The sequence below is a fragment of the Labrus mixtus genome, chromosome 4 (assembly GCF_963584025.1).
Source record: "Labrus mixtus chromosome 4, fLabMix1.1, whole genome shotgun sequence".
Lineage (NCBI taxonomy): Eukaryota > Metazoa > Chordata > Actinopteri > Labriformes > Labridae > Labrus > Labrus mixtus.
The window spans coordinates 26,044,890-26,065,971 of record NC_083615.1 but is presented as its reverse complement, the minus strand read 5'-3'; the positions used below and the strand labels follow the sequence as shown (position 1 = coordinate 26,065,971).

General features: G+C 44.7%; 1 protein-coding gene across 1 annotated transcript in view; it reads left to right on the top strand.

The window, feature by feature from the left end:
- Window positions 1-21,082, top strand: part of zgc:112052 (protein C19orf12 homolog) — an 89,709-nt gene that overhangs the window by 10,404 nt on the left and 58,223 nt on the right. The window lies entirely within an intron of this gene.

Here is a 21,082-nt window from a genome sequence, read left to right as displayed (position 1 = left end):
AACACAGGAAAAAACGAGGCCCACACAGCCTGAAATGACCACAGCCAATCAGCCTGTCATTTTCAAACATGTTCTCAAATTCTCTGTTTTATATGCAATCGAAAACAGCTTGGCGTATTCGGAGGCTTTTGGCACAATGTTTTCTATTCATCTGTGAGTGAAGAGACAGAGAGCTGCCCGCCCGCCTCCCCATGACAAGAGAGAGGCTGTTGAGACTTTCAGCTTTGGGGGGAAAAAATTAGATGTTACAGTCAGTGGAGGCATGGAGCAGAGAAAGTTGGAGACGAGACAAAAATGTGTCTATTCATGCCAACTGGTGTCCTGACCCTCCTCCAGGCTGCCATTGCCTTCTGTCATGGGAGGGAATTAAAGGGCCATTCACCACACATGAACACGTCCACTTCTTTTCTGACTTTACCTCTAATCCAACCCCTCGCAGCCGTCTTTTTCCTCTCAGGGTCAGATCTGATACCGAACAGGTGCTGAAAGAAGAACTTTCCGCCTGAGGTTCATTCAGAAAAAGAAAACCCGTGCTCTGTCTCTTTAAGGTGAACATGGAGATGCCAGAGTGCACACGGCCAACTAGTCCTCCAGAGCAGAGGGGAAGGTCAGGCAGAGTTCAGAGGGAGAGCGATGACGGATGGAGGGACCCTGAACTCTGCCGCTGCTCCGACACCAGACTTCACCTGCAGAAAGAGGCCGGGCAGAGCCGAGCCGGGCAGAGCCGGGACAGAACCAAGGACAACCAGAGCTCGTCACAATTTGTTCAGACTGACATTAACTGGATCAATAACTTGTAAAAGGCCTGTTTTTAAGATGTTATCTTCAGGTTTGTTGGATTTAAAAATTGACTTAAACGTACATAAATTCGGCCACCATGGGGCTCTCAATCAAAATAATAACAAAAGATGACGCCGGTGCTATAGCGGGGCATCATGGAAGTTATTCTTTCTGCTACTCCCCTCCCCCGAAGAAATCTTACTCTGAGTTGACCGTAGTCATGACGACCGGGTGAACCCGACCTGAGGAAGAGAATATGTTTACAGACGATCTAATGTATCCGAGTATAATGAAGTTTTTATCACAGCAGCACATACAGCAACAGTACGGCAGCTTTCAGGAGCAGCTCACGCTTCCTAATGCAGCGGTCTTTGACATAACAGCCGGTGTTTCCACGGCAATGATAAACATGTCGTAGCTGTCATAGAAGCCTCCACGACAAGACACGTCCCGTTACAACTATAAAATTACAGAGTTCTCTGGCTTTGATAACTGTTGGAAATATTTGCGGTGATGCAAGTACTCAACAAAAATACATATAACATTGGTTTAGTCCAATTTTAATTAATTTATACCACCCAACAAACCACACCCTTCCTTAAATGCCGTTCTCACAAGCCCCGTCTCCAACATCCAGTGACGTGCATTGCAGGGAAAAGGCTGTAGCAAGTTACTAAAAACATGCATCATGGCAGAATCCAGACTGGGTTTGCTAACCAAGGAAGGTAGGGAGTTAGCCTCAACATCGGACACTTTTCTTTGTATCTCTGCATCTTGTGTTTCTCATTCTAACCTCTCTCCATTTTTCAAAAGCATCTCCAATATTGATCCTAGTTTGATCCTAGGTTCCTTCTCTGGTCCAAACAAATCCAGAGCATTCAGGAGCAGAATCTAAAGTTAGAAGGAGGACATACTGGCTGCTGCATTGAAGCCAGCACTTCAACACAGCATGTTTCCTTAATGTCTGATCATATAGTAAGGTTACTTTACCATTTCACTCACTACACATCTCACTGATTGGACCTTTAAGTGGTGCTGGGATCATAAACTGTGTAAAAAGGAGAATCTTTGAATAGAAATAAGGATTAATGTAGAGATCAAATGGTGGAGTCTTCATTTTCCCGTGAGCCTACAAGGACGTAAATGTTAAATGATGGAGTCGAGCAGTTGCCACAAAAATGTGCTGCGAGTGAACACAGAGACCAGAAGTGGAAGTGGAGGGACATCTCTGAGCTCTCACATCCGCAGGGTGACACAAAAGCTCTGACGGCGTCCCGCGGTCTCGTCAATGCTTTCTGTTTGACTTACCCACACTGAGCACCAAACCAGAGGCTCCCACAGCTGTGGGGAGGAGAGATATGTGCAGGAGCATGTGTGTGACAGTTACTGAATCTAAATTCAACCCCTCCTGCCTCCTCAGCCGCCCCCCACCCCCCCTCCACCCTCCTCAACTATCAGAGCTGTATCGTTTTGCAAACCTCTGCGGTGATGTTGTCAGGCTTCTTTCTGTGAAGTGGCCCCAGCCATAAAACAACAGTGACGTGAGTGATTGATCCAGCAATGAAGATGGCAATACTCCTCTGCATCAATATGAAGGCAGCCTGCGGGACTGGAGCCCTTTCAGACAGCTCTCTGTTTCTCCTCAGAGGAAAAATCCATACACAATTGATGGCAGTTCAAAGAGAGGCTTTATTGTGGGATATCAAATAAAACATCAGAGAACACAGAGAGCCGAAGAGAGAGACAGAATGAAAGAGTGCATGTGAGTGAGAGAGAGAGAGAGAGGGGGAGACAGAAAGAGCGATCTGCATTTTGCTTTATCTCCTTTTTGCACCTGAATGGTAATGAACCGGCTCAGATGAAACGGGGAGACTTCGTCGTTTCAGGACGACCTGCAAACAGCATGTGGATGTCAGGAGTATCTATGGCACAATTACTCTGTATGATCCTACACTGAGGCGCTATGCAGATACACAGGCCAGGTGATTGTGTGAATGAGGACGGCGTAGATATGCCGCTAAAGGTGTTCAGTATTTATGGGGTTATTTCAGGTAGAATGGAGCAGAGTAAGAACGACACAGAGATATCAGTCTGTTCTCTGCAGCCTGGCCTCCGGCAAACCCCGCTATGATTTCATCAGCACTGCTTCTAATCCACTTACTTAATGAAATACATAATTAACACAGCTTAATTGTGGTAGGGACGGTTTTGACTCAAATCATTTCCTGTGGCCGCTGTTGCTGTAATTGAATGTGTTCTTCACACCCGATCTGAGACCTCTGGATTAAAACAGACGTTTGTTGGTTTTCTCTTCATTTGTTTTCTTATTGAGGGAAATAAAAAGACTCGTGGTTTCATCGCTGCTACTTTTATTGTCCATGTGTTGCATCGGCACATTGCAGCAATTTCATTAAGCAGACGGTTTTGTCCAAAGCGATGTAAGGCTCGGAGTGAGTACAACAGAGGCAAGGATCGAGACAGGAGGAAACAACAAACCGCTTGAAGTCCGTAAGTCTAATTTATCAGTAAGAAGTAGCCACGATGATGTCAACGATTGACGTCTTGACTGTGTATATGAGGCTTTTGAGTTTGACATTCTGCCGCCATGTTGGTTTTCTGAAGCCAGTAGTGACCATATGTGGAGGAGGATGGAGCTGGAGGGGAGTGAGGGGTCAGCAAAAGCTAAAAACACAACACCTGTGCACAATGCATTAACAAGTAAAAGTACCAGATTCTGTTAATGACAGACTGGACAAAGCCTGAGTGACGTCACCCGTCTGTTCCTGCAGGGGGCGCTGGAGAAACTATTTAGAAACTTAAACTGTTTTTGTACCAGACATGTTTCCTTTTCGCTGTAAAGTTGGACACTTGAATATGGGGCTCTATTGGGATTGACTCGCTATAAGAACCAGCCTCTAGTGGACACTCAAGGAACTGCAGTTTTATGCACTTCCTCATCTGCTTCGTTTTTCAACACTGGTGCTTCCTGGTCCTGAGATCTATCTCAGAAACACCTGATCAAATACTGAGAACAACTGATGCAGCAGACACGACCTGTTCTCGATGATCTCTGGATAAATGCAAAAATTACAAGTCAAACGGTGTAATGTATTGAGTCATAATTGGCTGCGTTTTGTTCACGTTCAGTGTTTGTGGCTTTTGTTTCTTTTTTATTCTGACTCTACCTCCCTCGCTCTCTCGCTCTTTTCGTGGTGATTGATCGATGTGTCAGGTATGATGGGGCATCACGGCGTTCGAGCGGGTTCGCAGCTCAGTCATGTGACTGCAGCAGATGGCACAGCTGAGTATTAGAGTGGGTTCACCTGCTGTTTGCTCTCCTGCTTCCTGCTTTACTGCTATCAAATACCACCAAGGGAGCGCCGAGGAGGGAGGCAGGCAGGGAGGGAGGGAGGGAGGTGAAGGAAAAGTTTCAAGTCAGGGAGGCTTAAGAAAGAAAGGAGATGATTTAGAGGGATGCATATAGAAAAAGATAAAAAGGGAGATAAGGTGGAGGTGATGCTGCAAACAGACGAAGAAGAAAAACAAAGGTACAGTGCTTTTTCTCTATCTCTTTCTCTTAATTACACTCTGCATTGTTCTCCCGCTCCCTCTCTCTCTGTCATGAGACTCAAATCATGAGCTCATAATGACGGGATGTGGTCGAGGATCCATTAAACATCCGTTCCAGACCAGTGCATGAGTGCAGACAGAGGGGCTTCGGAGACACACAAAGTAACTATGACTGATGGCTGAGCTGGTGACTCCAAGGGACATCCTCTTTGTAATTCTCTTAGTGCAGCATAATATCATTTATCCCACAAATAGACACATGACCCTGCAGTACCCGTGTCACTCAGAGTTCAAGACTCGGGGAGTGCACTCGAAGGACGGGACACACACTCATAATTACACACAATGTGGTTACAGCAAACGCATAAACACACATTATATTTTGCACAAATGCCTGTGCTGTGCTGTGATGCTGCTGCATGGGCGCAAGTGCACATAAACACGGATAAGAAATGTGATGTGCTCATTATTACACATGTTCTGCAGAACCAGTACACAGAGTGGAACATGGGCTTTATAGTGTGTGTGTGTGTGTGTGTGTGTGTGTGTGTATCAATATGTGTGGTTTTTGTTTCTCTCTTGGGTGTCTCGGTCTTTCTCGCTCCATGTCCTATTGTTTACGGTGAGAAGGCAGACTCAGAGGGCAGAACAAACACCTAGCTGTGGGAGTGTCACCCACCTGGGGGAGGGGTTACTGCCCTTTGTGATGTCATGAAGGGAAAATCTCCAAACGGCCTGTTTGAGCACATATTTTCTGAAAAGTAGAGCAAGCAGAAGACGGAGAGGATGGACTTTTCTCATCATTGGGGGGTTTGTAGACAGACTAGAGACACATATTAGTGTTAGAGAAACATGGTGAAGTGTATTTACCATGATAGGTGATTTGTGTAACGACGGAGTGGTATGCTGTATCGCAGGATGGCTGAGGCTGCGGTGAAGGAGCCCAGTGAGATCTTTCAATGGGGCCCAGTAATCATGGCGACGCCCCTGGATGGGGGGGGGGGGGGGGCAGTGCTGACTAATAGAGGCTCTCTATGCGGCCTGCAAACATAAGTGTGTTATCAGTGATGAATTCCACCACACCTACCCACCTTGACAGCGGTCCAAGCGTCAGCCTCCTCGTCTGCTATCTGCCCTCTGCAGCCCTGCTCCCGGGCTGTTTGGGAATGAGTGGCAGGTGTGTGTAAACGCTGGTGCCGATATGTCACCGGCACCAATCTGCAGTCCCCGGGGAATCTACTGGGAGTTCAGCCTGAGTATCACACCGCGGAGAAAACAATTTCTGCTGCCAATACTCCCGCACGGATGAGAAATGTTTTAATATTTGCGGCTGCTTTATGGCCGCGGCTGTGACAGTGATGGAGAAAATGTCAGCTTTTTCCACCCTTAAATGCCACTCTTTGTCTCAGTCTGTTTCTTTTCATTGATCTCTGCCTCTGCTCAGAATCAATAAGGTCCACCAAACAGCCGCTTGTCTGAGAATGCATTGTCGCCCCCCCCTCTCAAACCTTTCAGAGATGCAGGATTTCACACTTTACTTTCTTTGCCTAATTAGTTATCCAATACGGGCCCAGCTTGAGTAAGGAAACATGTTCAAAGGAGAAACAGTATTGTAATTCCACAGCTTATTTAGTTGTCAGTCACTGGATAGAATGGGTACCCCCCCCCCCCCCCCCCCTACACCATCAACACCACCGGAGAATAGGCTCATGCAGACATTGTTTTTGGGTTCATTCATGTCCTGCTCCTGCACAACTCTTATTTTTGTTTAAAAATCTATGATACTATTTAGCATGGGAGATGTGTCTGTAGGAGGTCGATGAATGTCTTGGCTGTGCACACAGCCAGTGGCGTCTGAGGGATCATATTTCATAGTATGAACAGGAACCATCCCCCTTTAATGTCTAGATTCAAACGTATGCAGAGGCGCGTTCTTGTGAGTTCATAGGCGAGGTAAAAAAAAAAGAGAGATAGTTGAAAGTTTGCTTTTAGAAATACTGAAGTATTTAAACTGCCTGTTGTTTTTCCAAAAAGCATGAGTGCAGTCAAGAACACACGTACAGTACATTCTGCCACATTATGTTGATTTAGAAAACATTATTTACATGTTAAAGATTCACAGATCTGCTGCTTCAAAATAAAAAGAACAAAAACAGGAACAGCCAAAAATACCAGATGAGCTGATGACACAGAGAGAGAAAACATTCACATTTCAAACTTGGGCTGAAGATACGACCTCGAGTGCTCAGGTAAAGAATCATATCCATCATAACCACCACTGAATGAACGTCCTGATTTGAGAGATGTGGGGAAGTTCTGGTTTTACACTCTGTTATTGAGAGACAGAGTCATAAGTTCCCCCAACAACAGATACTCAAAACATGTAGGTGCAGAACTCTTGTAAATTTCCTAAAGCCTGACCGATTAATCGACCAGCCGATAGTGTCGTCTGATATTAGCGTATCAAATAACTTTTGGCATCGGCTATATTGTATCACAGATATGCGCAGATATTGCTAGATTAATTCATCAGTCAAGTAGCATTTAATTTGAGTTTCATTGTATAACACTAGCAGTTCTCTGTCACCAGCAGAGGGCGCTATATGGATCACAACAAGCATTATCACTCTTCAGAGTGTCAGGCGGTGACGCACGTGCATGCTAACTTACTTTCCAGTTGAGAGACCATCTTGTCTTCATAATATATCTTTTCCACAAATGTGTAATACATGTGTATATCTATCTCTACAGATTGAACATAGATTGAAGAAAGATATCGGCCGATATATCGGTATCGTGAAATCGGTATCGGCCCCAATAATCCCATATCGGTCGGGCCATAAATTTACTTCATGACTGTCTACCACTGTTCGTTACTCAATTTCAAACCATATAGTTGAGAACTGGTTAAACACAGAACAGGAATAAAGAAACTTAAAATGAAAGATCTTTTATTTGTCAGTTAACTTAACCTCCTTTGTCTCTCAGTTGTAGTTTTTGTGTGTTTTGTTTGACTGCAGAAACATTTACCCCGATAATAGCTGCACACAAAAAAGACAACAATACCTCCCTTCTTCCCTGCAGCTACTCCAGAGCTTGGCAGAGGCATGTCGATAGTAACTGACCCAAACATGCACCCTCACAGGGTGAAGGGTAATTCAGTCAGTATGGACACTCAGCTGCAGTCCCTCTCAGCTCCCCCCTCTGGTGCTGCTGCAGAGAGGAGGAACAATAGAGATAAAGCACAGAGAGTTTAAGGCTCGACCCCGATGGTGGATGTTCTCTATCGACCGGGCCCTCCGGAGCAGACTGCTGCTGGAGTCTGTGTCAATCCTCATCAGATAGCTGTGGTGTCACTTTAAAAGCCACAGGAAGAGACTTAAACAGACGGTATTTCAGAGGTCTTCACGTCCATATTTAGTCTGAAGACGGAGATTAAAATGTGAGCAACAAAAGGTCCATTTAGTGAACCGTTGATTCTGGGGTCATTCAGGGGACGTCAGGCAGAGTGATGATATAATATAACGCATCACTTCCCTTACATGTCGACAGGGCAGACAATTAAAGGTTTGTTCTCTCAAGAAATGTCTTCCATTCCTGAGGGTTAGAGGAGGAGGAAGAGGAGGAGCGTGAAACTGATCCCTCGTGAGACTCTCTGGGCAATCTATTGTGTTTATAGACACGTGTCGATACACACACTCTGGGTTCATACTGTACTGTGACACACAAAAACATGCAGAGAAGCCGTCAGAAGGTAACAATGCACATACAGTAAATCAGCTCATTCGTCTTTCATGACGAAAGGAAACAGATGTACAATACCTGGAAGCACCAAACTCTATACATACATGCAGGCTGTTGCAGGTTAATGTTTAAAGCAAACACAACACTTAAAGGGTTTACAGCTCACTTTAACAATCACATGTTCTCCCTGTGGTCTACTACACCACAATCAATATTTACAGCATGAGCAGCTGTCTCACAAATCCTGCTTCTGACCTTTCATGTGGACCTGACAGCCAGCAAACAGGTAAGTCCCAAGAGGAAACCTCTGGTGGTGAGTTAAGAAGCCGATGCTGAAGTGCGAAAAAATCCTGCAGTTCCTCAAGTGTCCACTAGAGGCTGCCTGCAGAAGCACAGGAAGTCACATACACACCCATTCAAAAAAGCCTGTTTTTACAGCAGAGATTAACATGTTTACAGCCTGGTTCAAAAAAACAAATAGGTCTGATTAGCTTCATGTCTCGAACAGCTCACACTGTGAATTTCTTGATGACTCATCCGTTTATTCACAATAAGGCATGTAGCTGACGTGATTGACAGGCAGGCACGGTGTAACGGTTTGTCAAGAGGCCTAAAACCCGCCACAGCTCCAGCTCTTGGAACACAGATAAAAACTGCACATTGACTTTCTGAGTGTTTAAAAGAGCCATAGATATTCTCTATAATTTCAGACATAGAGACACACAGGAAACCGGAGTCAGAGACACTGATGGTGTTTGTACTCGAGGTCTGCACAGCTCCTCGGTGAAGGTGCTGCAGCCTGTCACAGCTGAGCAGTGTCAGGTGACACGGCCTCACGCCTCCTCACACTGAGATGTCCCAGTAATGTCTCAGCAGATGAACCACGGGCCGCAGCTTGTCCCTCCATCACAGCTGAGTCCAAACAGCAGCCTGCTGCTGTCACTGTCTGTTAACGTGTCTGCACACAAACACCTGCATGGACGGTGTCCAGGCTTCACTCTCATCTGAGCCGCCATCTTTGACGCTTTGTTCCAGATCACTGCGGGCTCTGATTTGAGATGGTCGGTTTAAACGGGAATGTTTGAGTTTGTTTCAAGTCCGTGGAGAAGATGAAATTATTTCTTTATGATGACAAATTATCATTTTTAGGTCCAGGATTATATAATGTCAATTTGAATAAATCATCTTAAAGGAAGACTCCATAAAAAATATTTAACTCAACGAGGGGAATTCAAATAATTACATTTTCCTTTTCTTATTTCTCACTCCTTACTTTTTTTAAGATTTTGAGGTACGCCTGGGTACTCTACTCATATCATTTAATTTATATACCACTTGTACATTTAGTATAAAAAACACAAAATTATTCAAACAATATCACCTTATCATGATACTTTGTCATATTGTACAAACATACAGTGAACAGAAGTTATTTTCAGCCGTTAGTTTGTTCAGACACGAGAGGAAACCCTGGAACAAATGCTGCTCACTGATTGGTCACATCGAGTAAAGACTTAATTTCTGTGACAATATCTCAATTTGGACGTTAAGCTCAGCTAGTTAAAATGAACCTTACGTCTCCGTGGTAACCAAACAATTACAGACAAATCAAACAGCACGCACATCCGAAAACTTGATAACTGGGTGCTGGAGTAAAAAACATCCAGAGACAGAGAAAGGCTAAAGTCCGCACACCAGAAGCTGCTCCAATTAAATTGAATGGAAATGATCACCACATGTAACGCTACAGGCCCTCGCCCTTCATCAGATTAGTCTTTCTCTGTAATCAAACAATGACACAACAGACGTTACCAACCAACTTGTTAACATGTCGGGTTAAGTGTGGACAATACACCAGAAGACAGCACATGTACAGATCTGATGCTTCAGGCTGCAGGACTTTTACTCACGACGGACCATCTTTACATTGATTTTAGCGACATTAGAAATCTGAAGACTTCTTCCACCTCTGACGCACTCGTCACTTTAAATCTTAAAGTCCTCATGAAAGGGAACCTAGAGATTATCTAACTACTGTGCGGTGACGTATTTCCTACTGGAACGGGATCGAACCAATCACAAGTCATCATGAGCCTAGATTTGCCCAAGATGTCTGCCTCTGAAAAGGACATTTTTTCTTGCCGCTGTAACTTTTGCTAAATGTTGTCGCTTAGTGCTCATGATGGATTAACACTGGGTCTGTAATATAACAATGAGTAAGGTCTTTTACCTGCTTTTAGTAAAGTGTCTCGAGATAACACTTGTTATGAATTGGCGCTACACAAATAAAGTTTGATTGATTGAAAAAAGAGAAGTTGACTGGGCTAAGAAAAACAAGCAGACAAAGCAGTCAGAGAGATTTGGAATTACCCCAAGAGTAATGTGGAAAATGAAATAAAACGTTGAATTATTACTCAGAGTCTGTTACAGTTACTGATGACTAATTTCCTGGTTGATGTTTGTTCACGGCAGCTTAGCATGCACACAATGGTTCCATTGAAAGAAAATGACTTTTCCATGGAAATAACTGGTAAAACTGTGAGTTTATTTACAATCTGACAATTAAACCAGTTGTTTTTTGTAATTCTGTCTGAGTTCTTGGACTTTTTTTATTTGAAGTACAATGATGGAAAGAATTAGCATGAATATAAAAGTAGTTCAAATAAAGACTGATCTTTTGAGGAGGATCAAAATTCAGGTGTAAATACCAGGCGGCAACCTCCAGTGTCCAAAGTGTCCACTAGAGGCTGGCTGCAGAAGCACAGGAATTCAAAAGATAACAAAGTTACTACCTGGTTAAATAAAACCAAACCGGTCTGATTAGCTCATGTCTCGATCATCACACACTGTACGGGGGGGTGAATGTTTTGATGACTCATCAGTTTTGATTTGATGAAGGATAAGAGTTATTCACAATAAGACGTGTAGCTGACCTGATTGACAGGTGGGTGTGCTGTAACGGTTTGTCAGGAGTCTTAAAAACCGCCTCAGCTCCAGCTTTCAGCCTGTCGTTAGGTTGACTGAAAGTTAATCTGAGACAGCATTTCCAGCATGGAGACCGCCATCGATGGGACTCCAGCGCCCCCCTGCAGGAACAGACGGATGACATCACTCAGGCTTCGTCCATTAATATTTACAGTCTATGGTAAAGACAAAAGACAGTGTCAGGATATGACCAAATATGGGCGTGGTTTGTTTCACCCTCATTTTGTTTGATTCTACAAACAACAACGTCTGTCTTTGATTTATGAAGCCGAAACAAAACGAAACAAAAGTCTTGTTTTCATCTGATGAGCAGACTGATTGTGTTTGAGAGGCAGAGACGGTTTGAGTGCAGAAGTGTACAACGTGTTTCCTCTGACACACGTCTTCATAGTCCTCTCTCTAATCCTCTTCTCCACAGCGTGGTCTGAAAAAGGCCTTTCACTCTGTGGCCTCGGGGACGAGAATAATTGTTGATACAGAGGCTGTTTCATAAAGTCAGAGCGCTGTAATCACACTGTGACAGATGTAGGCCTACTACATATACACAACACACACACACACACATTAACCCCCTCTTTCTTTTCCCAGTGACTCACCGCTCATATCAGCATAATGGCCGCAGACTGATCCGGCCCACAGGGGCAGAGGGTTGGAGCAACACTGAAGTCTGAATAAACAATGAGTGACGTGTGAGAGTGGCTGGATGTGGTCATAAACCTCGGGTGTGTTTCACAGCGTAAAAAAGATCTTGCACAGTAACCACGGTAACATCCACAGACACTACATTTAACAAGCCTTAAAATCCTTTGATTTGGTTGATCTTAAAGGTATAAAATGTCACTTTTGATCCTGTAGATGTCACACTAATGCACTAGTGTCTCAGAACCCAAAAAACAAACTTCCTCCTTCCCCGCCACATTAAAGGTCATTACCAAAATAAAGCTAAGGTATGACCATGTGTCCACCAACACATGTTGCATTGATGTAATTCAAGCCTGCTGTTTATTCCATGACTCATCTATTTCATAAAATTCCTGATAAAAATTATTTTCACAAGAACGACACACTCACTTCCAGACACAGCTCAATCCTATGCGGCTTTTCTCCTGAAACTTCATTTTTTCTGTTATTGCAGGAGATCGTGAGTGAACGACATTTGAACCAGGTGCAGAACAATAGCTTAGCCCTAACCTTTTGCCCCTGTGCTAAGTGGCAGCATCCTGCTATAGATTCAGCGACGATGAAGCATGAATAGTAATTGTTTACCTGCAGTTGGTACAATGTCAACAGACTAATCCATCACATGGAGCCCGTCGTCTTATTTATAGACAGGAGGGATAAATCAGGCGAGTGGATGAAAGTTGAAAAGACAAACACAAGGACACAAATAGGAGTCTCGTAGATAATCCTTTAAACGTTTTTAATCAAGACGTCAGCAGCAGGAGAGATGAATGAAGCATCCATCCGTCTGTAATTAAACTTGTGCATCATCATAATGTAGATATAATGTGATAAACAGCCTGACGCTGATATACTGATACCAATAATGCAGAGACTGATCCGAGCTTCATCACAGCTTCAAGTCCGCTTTGTAACTCTGAAGCTGAGTGATTTCGGCTTGATTGGCATTATGGGAAAACATTGTGAAACTTCCTGCTGCATGAAATGTTCGCTCTAATTTAATGTTGCAGAATGGATTATTAACTTTTCAATGCAAACAGCTTCAATAAAAATGATTGACAGGTTCAATGAAAGATTCTCACTTTTAACGTTTCATGGAAGAAAATCAGATCTGATATCGAATCTGAGATATCTGAGTCTCAATTCTCTTAATCTGCTGGCAGGTTGGACACATTACTGTTCTATGGTGTCTGCGGTGGCACCCGTCTGCTCCTGCAGGGGGCGCTGGAGTCCCATCGATGGCGGTCTCCATGCTGGAAATGCTGTCTCAGATTAACTTTCAGTCAACCTAACGACAGGCTGAGAGCTGGAGCTGAGGCAGGTTTTAAGCCTCCTGACAAACCGTTACACCACGTCCACCTGTCAATCAGGTCAGCTACACGCCTTATTGTGAATAACTCTTATCCTTCATCAAGTCAAAACTGATGAGTCATCAAAACATTCACCCCCCGTACAGTGTGTGTCGATCGAGACATGAGCTAATCAGAGCGGTTTGTTTTTTTGAACAGGCTGTAAACATGTTAATCTCTGCTGTAAAAACAGGCTTTTTAGAATGGGTGTGTATGTGACTTCCTGTGCTTCTGCAGCCAGCCTCTAGTGGACACTCGAGGAACTGCAGGATTTTACACTTCAGCATCAGCTTCATTTTTCAACATCTGGCGTTGCTGCTTTTTTTGAACACTTGCAGTTGACTTTCTGGGCCACCATACTCCTCTGGAAACAGTCTCATAAAAAATTGTTAAAGCATTCTGAAGAAATTATATGTATGTGAAATGTGTTTATCTTTCGGATCTGTCTCTCTCTGTTTTTATTGCTCATGAACCAGACGACTCTCCATCATGTTCTGGAAAACTTCCCCCTCGTTTGTTTATACACAAGAGATAAGGAAACATTTGTAGTACTTATGAGGAAATTGAGCTTGCATCAATATTTTCCACTTGAGCCTCGTTTTGTGATTTTTGAGAAATGCTGTGTGTCTCTCTTTTCTCGTCTCCCACTCACTGCGGGGCGAGCTGTCAGGAGGACGTGTTCTCTCTCCGTTGTCTTTCTCCGTCAAATTCAGGGAGCAGGAGATGACACAACACCTTCAGACACTCAGAGGTACAGTGTGACGGCTGGAGCAGGGATGCAAAGAGACATGAAAACAAAAAGAAACTCTTTTAATCTGTGCCAAGTGTTTTTCCTTCACTGTGAGAGATTTAAGCTGATGGGCCTGATTCTATCTGCTCCAAAAAACTCCTGCGACAATACCAACTCTCAATGTCATTGGATTAGTGTGTTAGGAGAGGGGCGGGGTGGAGGTGGAGGTGTGGGTGGGGGCTGAGATTACAGTGAATGTCACCCTACCTCCTCTCTCAATCATCCACTTTCAATCCATCGCCGTGCCGGGGGTTTGTGAGACAGCTTGGCGATGATGCCAGTAAAATGGGATCAATAGCGTAGGGAAAAACGGACCAGACAATCTCTTACCCCCTTGAACTTCTGTACCCGTGATTGATTTGTCCCCTGCCACCGCAGAGGAGACGTTAGAGACACAAAACATGTGTGTGGCCGCACATGTGTGTGTGTGTGTGTGTGTGTGTGTGTGTGTGTGTGTGTGTGTGTGTGTGTGTGTGTGTGTGCCATGTGCACCTGCCTACGTGTTGAAAGCATGTTTTTGTAAAAGTGTGATGTCTTTGTGTGTGTGTGTGTGTGTGTGTGTGCTCTGTGATTGATGATCTGAAGCGCACACACATCATCAGCAAGGCATTTGCGAGGTGTGTGAGTCAGGAGCTGTCATCCCCCTCAGTCTCCCCAAGCAGAGGCCTCGGCTGCTGATTTATAGTAAATCATTAAAATCTGCTTATTATTGCAGCAGCTCATCACCCTCCCCCTCCCTCCGTCCCCACAAGCAGCCCCCCCCCCTCTCTTCACAAAAAAAAACTTACCACACCGTGGCTGCACACGCAGGCAGACTCTCTGACCAGCTCAGCGACACTGACTTACACACACAGAGTGATGGTCAGCAGCTTCTGGCACATTGAATCCGTTTGTGGCGAGCATTTAGGAACAAATACACCAGATGTCTTGTTTCATAAACATCGTCTGAAGGAGCCAATGAAAGAATCTGGCTGCGTTCCTGCACAGCAGCTGGAGCAGAGTGGGCATATCTCTCCACCGAGAAAAACAAAAAAGAAAAGAAGAGGAAGAAACTTTCCGATGGGCACTGGAGCTCACATGTGCATAAACACACACACACACATACACACACACACACACACACACACACACACACACACACACCTCCGCAGACACAAACACACACACCTGCACACCTTCACTGTCTCCGAGACTGAAAATGTGATGTGACTTGAACAATGACAGGTGTGTTTGTCAAGGATGTGGCTGTCACTTCAAATCAATGGACGGGAGCATCTTCCCAGGGAGGCTTTCCACTTCTGAGCTTTGACTGGTTACACCGCGCTTCAGTGCAGAACAGTAAGTTGTCAAAGTGGCATTCAGGGAGCTCTGCTTATGTGTCATCAGATATAAAAAATATCCAAAAGTAGCTCTTCTTTCGCTTTTAATTCATCAGGACAGCCCATTTTTATCCTTTGCACTCCTCTCCATTGCACTGTTCTCTCACTTTCTGTCAGTGTTTTGGTTCTTTATGTATTTTTATATCATATTCAACGTGTATTTATATCTAACGGCCAGCACAAACTTTTACATTTGATGAGCTTGTTATCCTCTTCTAGGCGTACGTATTAAAGGAGCAAACTAAAGCGGGGCACCAAAACTGACCAAACTACAAAGTCCATATTTTTCTATGTTTTTCAACATGAAGAGAGATTTTCCTGCGCTGTGAGATGTGTTAAGAGTGATTCAATCTGCTCAGGAGAACAGTTCAAATTGTAAATATTAAAGAACCCAATCAGTAAGATGTGTAGTGAGTGAAATGATAAAGTAACCTTACTATATGATCAGACATTAAGGAAACATGCTATGTTGAAGTGCTGGCTTCTCTGACAACAATGCAGCAGCCAGTATGTCCTCCTTCTAACTTTAGATTCTGCTCCTGAATGATCTGGATTTGTTTTGGACCAGAGAAGGTAGATGGTTTTAAGGCCCCCCCACATGGCCGTTTTGGACGCCCCTCGGTTTACCAGATATGAGAGCAGTTATCAGGTCAACAGGTGTTGCAGCGATGGAAGCGGGCAAGAGAAGTGGTTCAGATAGAAGTGATTGTACCCGACCTAAAAAGCCTCTGCATGTTTCTAATAAGCTCCACGAGCAGAAACGTGCTCAAACTAGGATCAATATTGGAGATATCACATGCAAAGATGCTTAAGGCCTTCCCTCAGCTCCTCCTCTTTGTTTGTTCATTGATCGATCGCTGAAGTCGGTGATGTCACTGACTCTACGTCTATGTTTTTACAGTCTATGGTTCCTACACATACCTGTCCAATAAGGAGACATTTTCTGATTCTGATGGTCTAACTTGGTGTAGGTTCCAGTGGTCACATTACATTCTGACTCATGAAGTGAAAAAGAAAATCATTATCTGTGTGTCCATCCATCTGCAGATCGTTAGCGTGCATGTATCCCAGACTCAGTGTTTAGGAGACGTACTATTCAAGCGAGTATGGTGTCGGGCGCATAATAAAATGATGATAATCATTTCCAGTGAATAACTCAAGTGAGAATCGCAGCTTGTCTTTTGTCGCTTTGCAGTGCGTGGTTTGTCAAATGCTTTTCAATTACAGCCTTTAACTTGAGGCACCATCACATCCCCATGAAGTGAATTTAATGGAGTTTTGTGCAATTGTTTGTTATGTGAGACAGGTCGGAACGTAGAGAGAAAAGAGAGCGAGAAAGAGTGAGAGAAAGGAGGCTCCAAACTCAAATGAACTCTGGGCGATAACGCGACACGAGCGGCTGAGCAGGGGAGTAGCTGTGGGCTTGGATGTAGTCACTTTCTGTCCCTGGTATTTGACTAAACATGTGTATTGTACGATATGAGGGGGGGGGGGTTACACTCCTAGGTGTGCACCTGAAGCTCAGAGCACGGGGGCTGGCTTCTGATTTGGCAGCATTCAGAGGCCTGATTTCTGTCTCTAACACCCTCAATCAGTCTGTCCTGCCCCACTTTCCTCTCCCTGGTACACAGCCTCCTCTCTATCCTCCTCTAAAGCTCCTGGATCCAGCAGCACAGGTGCAGGACTGCGGGGCCGCCCCCCACAGGCGCAGGATGCTGACACAGGAGAGGCGAGCCGGCACACATGCAGAATTACAATGCCTCCATTTCTCACACAGACATAATCCCCATGTTTTATTTGTCCCCTTGTAATTCTTTTTATATCTTGAGCTTATGTTCTTTGGCATCCGTTCAATCCCTGCCTCGGGACACAGGGCTCTACCAGGCCCATATGTGTGCCTTGCTCCAGTTAACGCATATTAGTTCCTTTGTAACTGTGACTAAACTGGCACGTCTCAGCTGGGAGATGTGCCGGCTTTGACTGACAGCCCATGTCTGGATCCTGTACTTTGAGTCTCACGCAGACTTGTCAAACACGGGCTCTGTCAAAGCAGCCCTCACTCTGCTGTCAGCCTCAGAGAGCAGGCGGAGAGCTGCAGACGGTTCTCACCTCTGACCACACGTCTGTGAGGCCGTTTTTTACAAATACACTCCTTGAAAAAGTCTCGAAAATGTCTAGCACCAGAGAGGGGTCTCAGGAGGCATGAGGTAAAAAAAAAAAGATGCTGCAGAAAAAAGACTTCTATGGATGCATGCCTTAATTAAAGTCATTGCACTTTAATCAGCTTTGACTTTCTGTGATAAATGGTTTTATTCAATCAATTCAGTATCATATATTTACTGGCCTCCATGAGTAATTAGAGACTGTTGTCCTTTTACTTTACATTGTTCTACACTATTGAACTGATACTTTTACTGAAATCTAAGATCTAAGATTCCTCCTCCCACACACTACGTACATCGCACTTCCCCCCAGGTGGTCTCCACGGTAACAGAGGCAAATACTGAACGGCAAACATATATTTGGCTGTGAGCCCTAATCAATACAGTTACTGAAGATTTTTTCACACATGCACTCGTTTCAGTTAGAACATTTCAGGACAGACTGCCTCTGAAATCTTCCTGAGTTGCCTGCACACATGCACCTCACAGCTGAAAACTGGAGGGGGCGGGGTCTCAGGAGGCAGGGCATAAAAACGACGACGAGGAAGTGGCGGACCATGCAACAAGAGTTTGACACCAAAAAACATAATGAAGCAGGTTCAATGTGTGCACAGAGATCACACCTGTGACGCGTGCATTTGGCCAACGGTCGTGCAGGATAAAATTGCATCACCCTCGTCTGTATGCTGGCAGGGGATTATCCTGGATATTTCCTGCTCCGTTCTCACATCAGCTCACTCCGACTGTACGAAAAAAAAAAATACCTGTGGGTGGGCAGAAAAATATCAGGTAAATTCAGACGGAAAAATTCATCTGTTTGAGTTCATATGTGCAGCTCAGCCGGATCATTTTGGGAGTTTTTGAGTGTTAAAACCACCATGAGCTGATTTACACTCATTTTCTGTGTGTATGTGTGTGTGTGTATGTGTGTGTGTGTATGTGTGTGTGTGTGTGTGTGTGTGTGTATGTGTGTGTGTGTGTGTGTGTCTGTGTGTGTGTGTGTGTGTGTGTGTGTGTGTGTGTGTGTATGTGTGTGTGTGTGTGTGTGTGTGTCTGTGTGCAGAGAATGAATGTTATCTCACACACATTCAAAGCTGGGTCTCTGAAGCATGTTTCTGGCATGTTCCCTTTTTTTCTGTGGAAGGAAATCCTCCGAGAGAAACTAAGTGCAACATTTTTCATGCCTGCGTTCTGGCGAGATTGCCTGCGAGAGAAAAAGAGGAGGCAGACTTGTATACCCTGATCAGATCAGTCACTAAAATTACATCCAGAAAGCTTTTCCAATAACAGCTTGATATTAGGACTTCAGCGCCGCGTTGATGTATGTTGTCGGCGGAGAAAATCTGTTAAGTCGGTGCCATGCGATGCCAACAGTCTTAAATATTGTTTTCACAACTGTGCAAGCTAATTACCTTTAATTTTTCATCTTTGCTCCGAGGGTTGTGAGAGACTGTGATTAGTGATTCATTACTTCTCATTACCTGGCCTGTCAAACTGTTTCCTTTACTTATTCAGGCTGATTAGCCGTACATGGCCCGCCTCCCCCAACGAGGCTGAGAGAGAGACCTCAAACACGGTCTGCAGATAAGCACCTGAAGACGGGGAGGATGGTGAGGATAACAACGAGGACAGGGGCATGAAGAAAGAGAAAACACGGCCAAATAAGATGACAGAGAGAATTTTTACGATGGGAGGAGAATCAAAGCGCTAAGAGCCAATTAGCATTCTTCTAGAGTCATATTCTTCAAATCCATTAAAAAAGACGTAATCTCAATCTTAAAGAGGTTAAATAAACCCCGCCCCGACCATCTTGGACATGACATGTCTGGCTTTTCTCCAGAGGAAGGTTATTTATAGGTGTCAGAGGATGAGGATTGATTTACTGCAGGTAGACAGGATGTCATTCTCATAAAGAGGTCAAGGTCAGACAAAGCTCAGGTGGATAAAACAGACATTTTGCTTATGTGTATTTTATTCTCCTGTCAGGCCAATCCGTCTGTGAAGGCATGACGGAGCTCGATAGCATGCAAACTTCTTTTTGAGATCAGACGATGACACGAGGAGTTCAAACAACACCGGGGACGGTGCGGAGACACAGGGTGCTACTCTAAAAGATGAGGCCTAAAACAGAAATCTGAAATATGACATTGACTTTGGTAGTGAGACGTTAACTAAAACATTCATCACCATTAGTCGTAATTAACAAACTTCTCCGCATTAATTAAGGGCCCTGCTTTAAAGGAAAGTGCGCTTAATTAGGAGGTTTGACAGGATGAGGCCTCAGGGATGATCCATATCCAGAGGGCTGGTGGAGGGCTACAAGTGACAGAGTTTCCACAAAGCTGCGAGTATTCCTGTGCATTTCTTCCTCTTTTCAAAGAAACTCCGCGTCCTGACCTTGATCCAGTCACGGGATGGTCTGGTCCGGCCTGATCTGGCTTGGCACAGGCTCTGAAAACCTATTGACAGGTATGACAGGCCTCTGATTAGCCAGTCAGCTGCAGGCACCTGTCAGGTAGAGAGATGAAGGGTGAGTGGGCAGAGGAGGAAGAAAAAAGAGAGGAGAGGAAAGATTGGTGACAGTGGCATTTTAGCGCCGGCGGCTTTTCACTACACGTACACATGTGCACGAGTCTGTTTGGCGAGTCGGCTGTGCATGCCCTCAAAAATTAACGCGACACGGACGCATGATGCAGTATGCGCATGACCAGTAGGGGCAGTGATGAGTCGACGCAGCAGGAGCAGCAATGGAAGAAAGTTTTGGAGACAAGCTCAGCGTTCAAATATCCACATCTGTACTACGGGCCATTGTCACTTCACAGCGACATACACACCTGTCGAGTTGATTTTAGAAGTCAACGTGGAAGGCTGCCAGTTGCCATGGTCACTTGTTAAACCCAAACACCGGGAATTTTATGTCTTTGCAGAGTGGAAAAAATTGGAGAATCAGTGTGCAGACGGTTTCGGGTCGTGTTCTGTCAACCGCTCATCAGTCGCCTGAGCAGATCGGATGTAACTGTTGGTTAATGATGATCAAAATCAACTTAATAGTGACCTCCTCGAGTGTCGACATGTTTGTTTCATGCATCTCAGACATTCGGCTGCTGCAAAAGGCGCTGAACGCGTAGTGCATAGTCAGGTATATATAGAATTCTGTTCATGACACAGCAGGTTGTGAACGTTAAAACAGCAGGTGTATCTCCGACTTTACACTAAAAAAAACAAGACGCTGCGATAGATAAAACCCACATGAATATCAGGTGTTTGTGAAGCACTCCATCACTAAAACCAGAGGGTTCGAGGATGACGAATGTTTGCCCAAAGAATCTGTGATTGGATCTGGGATTAAGGGGCTGCCGCGCCTCTGAGGGAAAACAGACAGTAGACGGACAGACAGCGAGAGGAAGAAAGAGGAGGAGATGGAAGGGAAGGAGAGGGTGGCAGGGGGACAGTAAACGAATGTCAGACTGCCCAGGCAGGAGACAGAGTGGCAGAGTGGGTGGGCTTTGACAGACACATCTCACACAGGCTGACAGCTCCGTCAATAGCCCCAGGATGGCCGCTCTGATTGACAGCAAGCAGGTGGCGCATGAATGGAGTTGTCAGGCCGGCTGTCAGTCAAAGTCACATCACTGTGGCTAC